The 5,740-nt window shown below is 37.9% G+C and overlaps 1 long non-coding RNA gene across 1 annotated transcript; it reads left to right on the top strand.

Annotated features, from left to right (window-relative positions):
* Nucleotides 1-4,235: 4,235 nt before the first annotated feature.
* LOC122065448 lies at nt 4,236-4,820 on the top strand. The gene is made up of 3 exons (XR_006136011.1): nt 4,236-4,330; nt 4,629-4,669; nt 4,763-4,820. It is a non-coding gene; the product is annotated as an uncharacterized LOC122065448 (long non-coding RNA).
* Nucleotides 4,821-5,740: the final 920 nt, after the last annotated feature.

Genomic DNA, 5,740 nt, shown 5'->3' with positions numbered 1-5,740 from the left:
ACTTTGATGTTGCCTTTGCTGTTAATCGGACATGTCAAATCATGCATGCCCCCACTGATGATCACTGGTCTTTGGTGAAGCGCATTCTTTGTTATCTTAAGTAGATATCTTCTCATGGTCTTCTCATTGAGTGCTCCCCTGTTTGTTCTCTACTAGCCTTTTCTAATGCGGATTGGACTGGTAATGGTGACGAGAAAAAGTCCTTAGGTGGCTACGCCATCTTCCTTGGACCCAACTTATTTCATAGAACTCCAGGAGGCAAAAGACCATGGAATGCTCCTCCATTGAGTCAGAGTACAAAGCTCTGGCCGATGCTGCGACTGCGCTTATCTGGCTTGAATCACTTTTCAACGAGCTCGGCTTTTCCTTACGGGATCCTCCCATTCTTTGGTGTGATAACATCGGAGCCACCTATCTCTCTGCATATCCAATTTTTCATGCTCATACAAAACATGTCGAAATTGACTTTCATTCGTTATCGTGTGGCCCAACGTCAACTAAATGTTCAGTTCATCTCCACATAGGACCAGCTAACTGACATTCTCACAAAGCCACTAGCCACATTTCAGTTTCAATTCTTGAGGGACAAGCTAAAGATTCGTGCTACTGATTTTCCACCTTGAGTGGGTGTATTGACCGATATAGAAGTTTCCCTATTCTAACTAACCTCCTATTTGGTTCTCAAGAATCCTAGTGTATATGGAAGTTTATATTTTATGTGATATCTTTCCTATTGAATAGTTGGACTAGAGTCGTTACACCTGTTGTATTATATAATCTCCTATTGGAGTACACATTAATGCAATGACTGAATTCAATTTGACACTTGTCAATCTCTAGACAGAGCCTCGCTTGAAAGAAAAGTCCAGTTAGTCATATCAATGAGATATTTTCTTTTTAACTGTTTAACAACTTTTTTTTTTCTGAGGGCAGACTACTTGAGAGTGCATATTATTTTCTTGTATTTGGTGTCTTTAAAAATTCCTTTAAATCATAAGAAACTTGAAGTAAAGAACATTTGTGTATTTGTATTTTTCCATTTCTTTTTGTTGGTAGGAATCTAGAAAGAAATCTTTGGATTATGATTTACCTGATGATTTCCCTCATTTATGCCAGTATAAGGCGGAATGCTTTACTTGTCCACCTCTTGAGGAGCTCCAGAATTTTAAGATGATCTTCTCAACATTTGTGAGTAGCTTCCGTCTTAGTAATGAAGGCTTACCTATAGGGCATTTTAATTAGTCACATTTTTTTGGTGGATGCATCTTCTGCTATGGAACCAAAGGCATTAGTGGTTCTTACCAATCTTGCTTATGAAATGACAAATGTTGTGGTTACTAGAGCTTCATGGAACTCATCTGCATGGGTGTGCTCTGATATTGCTAGGAGGTATGGTTGAAGAAATCATATTTTGAGAGGCTTTAGGAGAGTGAGCCATACTGTAGCGGAGATTCAATGTTTGTTACACATCTTTAGGCATAGGGGCTTATACCTTACACAGCAAGTGTGAATATGTGACATGAGAGCCCGAAATAGACACACTTTTTCATACTTTTCCTTTTTCTGAATGCTCTATTTGATTGCAAGGGGAATTAAAGGGAATGGAAGTGAAATTTTCATACTTAAAATAAATGTTTGTAATTATTATCCCATGTGACTATATCATTAACTTCAAATCATTCCATATTTGGCTATTAAATTTCAGTTTACTTTGCATTCAAAATCCTTTGCTATAAAAAATTATATGTAAAATGTATCATTACTAAATATGGTTAAAAATATGGCGTAGTTTATACAATCAAATGGAGTAATGATTACAAAAGTTTCTTTTTTAAGTATAAAAATTTCACTTCCTTTCCCCTTAAATATCCCTTGCAACTAAACAGATATAGAAGGATTCCAATGCTGAAAGTTTTCACGACCCCCATTTGTTGTTTTATCTCTTATGTTTTGCATGTTTGTTTTTGTACACAGTCTGTGAATACTACAATCAAGAAATATGCTTAAGGAATTTCTATCAATTGTTATGATATTCCATTGAAGAGTGGATCAAGTCCTCATATGAGAACCATTCTCGTTCTTGTACGGGATTGATCCTCATAGATAGAATCTACCCAACAACTAATTCTGTGTTAGATTCCATCTATGTGGATCAGCTTGTACGAGAATGGTTCTCATACGAAAACCTGATCCAAACTCCATTCCATTCTTTTTCCTGACAAATTTGGATTGAACCAAAAATCTAGTTTGAACTGTTTCCTAACATCTTGGAGATAAAAGAGATGATCATTACGTCTGGCATGAACCACATTGCTCATGCCAGAGTTCTCGTACAAGGGCATGGCTTGTGTATTGGCAAAGCGGTCTATGGAATTGTGAAAGATTCAATTATATTTCTGAGATGACAGACTTTCAACGTCAATTACGAATTTGTAGACAACCGAGGTGAGATTTACTTCAACTTCACCATATACAAATCTTCAACCTTTGGCAGATTTGCAATTTGGGTCTGGATCATTCCAAAAGCTGATATGGTCCGCCCAGAACTGTCAATGAACCAGCTAGTGTTCAGTACCCTGAGACAGCTGAGACAATTATGGACGGTGCAGGGAAAATGGAATCTGTAAACTGGAATCTGGATTCAGATCAGATTAGAATCGTCTGGAATCAGATCCAAGAATCTTAGAATCGGCCATTTGATCTGAAAAACGAATATTGACATGAATCTTCCGATTCAGAATGGTCGAAATCGGAATTGATCCTGGCTGATTCATTGATTTTGAATCCCTGGTGTGAAGTGCCGATGCCTAACATGATTTCAATTCAAAATCTTGTCAAGACTGGTTTCTCGGACCGGTGGGGAGGTTGTGGGAGAAAGAAAAGCTTAGACTGTAGAAAAGAAAAGGGAGAGATTTTTGTTTTTTTTTTTGGCAAGGCGAAAATTTATTGAATCAGGCCTGAATTAGTGGAGGCTTCAGAGTTACATAGCTCCAAGAGCCAAGGATTGGAGATTGGCAAAATTGTCTCTCACACAATAAACAAGGGCTTCTGGGCAACGTTGTTCTGCTCCCTTGGAACAAAGGAGAAAGAACACTCCTATAGAGAGGATGCCAAATACAAAATATCAAGGAATATAGGAAGCACTTCGAGGATTATATCCCTGTCCAACAGAGGAGTTGGACAAGCTGAAGGAACCGAGTTGGGGCTGAGACTGAGAAGCAATGGCAGTGGCTTGATTGAAGTCCTAGTAAGCTGATGGTGCAAATATAATGATATTCTCTGGAGTCCAGTTTCTATGGTCAGATATAAGGTCATTTCTTGACTTCCAACGAGATCAACATATGAAAGAGATGAGGCTAATGGTGTTGTTACAATTACTTTTTCCAAGATCAGTAAAAGTGCTCCAACTATAATGGATTTTCCCCTTGATGCAAAAAGAAAGCAAGAGAACACCCCAGTAAAAAAAGATTAATCGATTCTGGAGAAGCACAACATCTGAGACATGAAGGATCAAAGGGAAGCTGACGGTTATGAAAGCCCAAACCTGTAGCCAGACATTGAGCACAAGACTTCCATAAGAAGGATTTAATTTTTGGTACATTTTTGCAGCCCTAGATGCGTTTCCATATGATAGAAGGTATGGAGTTCCAACTTGAATGATGTGATGTTGATGGTTGAGCCCTAACAGAGTCAGTTGCTTCATTGGAAAGAAAAGAATCTTCTTTAGGAAATAAGTCAAGGTTAATTTTTAGGATTGGGGCCTTATCTTCAAAGTGGAACAGAGTATTCAACAGATCAAAACGCAAATTCAATTATCAGCATCTGTGAGCTCTAAGACATTGTTAAGCTCACAATCTAGAGGTCTTGAGTGTTTTGGTTTAGACTTTTGAGGGAAGGGTTCCAAGCATAATCCCAGATCTTAATTCTTTCACCGGTTTCCAGCTTCCATAGAATACCTTTCATAAGTAATTATCTTCCCTTCATGACGTTATGCTTAGCCCCAGATGGCTGTGAACCCAATGAAGCATTGGGGCGTTTGGTTCGATTTATCCATCGGACCAGATCCCAGGGAATCAGTTTCCAATTTAAATTAAACCGTTTGGTTCATTTTTGTGAAAAATCGGTTCGGAATCATGGAGGCCAGTAGAATCAGGGTAACCAACTAAAAACCATGATTCATCCGGATTAACCTATTGAGGTTAATCCGGAATCGAGTCACGGTTCCGGAGGTTCGTATAAAAGCGATGGATTCAAGTTGAATCCATTTCCACATCATCCTGCGATTCTCCCGGTGAAGTCCGCCCGAGGTTCAGCGACGGTGAAGCAACAGGTAAGATTCTGCGATTCTTCTTCTCCTTCTTCTCCTTCTTCTTATTCCTCTTCTTCTTCTTCTTCTTCTTCTTCTTCTTCTTCCTCTGCTTCCTCTGCTTCCTCTGCTTTCTCGTCTTCGTCTTCTTCCGCTCATCTTCTTCTGCTTCGAGATCTTCTTCCTCTTCCTCTTCCTCTTCCTCTTCGTATTAGTTTTCTTCTTCTTCTTCTTCTTCGTATTTTTCTTCTTTCTTCCTTCTCTTTTTCTTCTTCATTATTTGTGTCTAGGGTTTCTAACATTTACCCTCTGGCCATGCCAGCTCGCATCTGAGAAGAACACCTAAAACCGAGTTGATTGAAGGTGAGATTCCCCTCTTATTTGTATTTTTCTTTGTATTATTGGGCTTCATTTGTGTTTTATTAGGATTATTGAAGTTCGGTTTCTATTTTTCAGGTTGTAACTTCATATCTAGGGTTTACCCTATTTCCAAATCAGACGATCGACTCCAAGGTTTGAAGAACTAGAATCGAAGCTTGATTTAAGGTTAGATTTCGACATTTATGTGATTTTTTTCTTCTTTGGAACCATGTTCTTACTGTAATGTAAATTCGGTTTCAGTTTTTCTTCTTCTTCTTCTTCTTCTTCTTCTTCTTCTTCTTCTTCTTCTATGGTGAAACAATATATGATTATGTGATATGTTTCTTACTGTAAGTTGAATGACTGAAAACAGAATTGATTTCATTGCATCTATCGCAGGGATAAGGAACAACTAGATTTAAGATAAAATCAATAACTTAATGAATATAAATCTGATTAGGTCAAAAGGTTGAGTGAAATATTTATCAAGGGGAACATTCCAGTAAAGTTTGATTGAAAACTGATAGCTAGATTCATGTTACGAAAGAATCCTATAGGAAATAGGACAGTTAAAGAACTGCAAAATCGATGGATAGTTTGGGGCTCTAAGACAGAGCACAGTCAAGGTATTACAGAGATAACCAAACAAAGAACTGAAACCAGGAAACAGAAATTTAAAATCAGAGCCAAGAAACCAGAATTGGAAGAATAATAGTTGGAGAAGGTTTCCTAAAATTGATTGGAAAACTGAGAGATAAACAAAATCCGAAACTTGTAATTAGTAAGTCAAATAAATACCAAAAATCAGCAGAGTTAAATTAAGATTAACCCCAAAACTGGAACTATAACTAACCTGAAAATTAAACTAGAATATTCTAACAGAATAGCAATCACGGGGAAGACAGTTCAGAAAACCTAACTTGGTATGAGATGGAGGATTGAATAGAGATTAGGGAAAGATAATCATTCAGGAATCCACCTGATTGCAGGCTTGGAATCCACCAAAGTCTCACTTCTGAAACCACTGAAGCACCACTCAGAATCCACAGAGTAAACATCTAAATCCCCGAATGT

Source organism: Macadamia integrifolia, unplaced genomic scaffold (genome assembly GCF_013358625.1).
Source record: "Macadamia integrifolia cultivar HAES 741 unplaced genomic scaffold, SCU_Mint_v3 scaffold2021, whole genome shotgun sequence".
In the NCBI taxonomy this organism is placed as follows: domain Eukaryota; kingdom Viridiplantae; phylum Streptophyta; class Magnoliopsida; order Proteales; family Proteaceae; genus Macadamia; species Macadamia integrifolia.
Note: the sequence above shows the minus strand (reverse complement) of the source record. Positions and strands in the feature narration are given on the sequence as shown.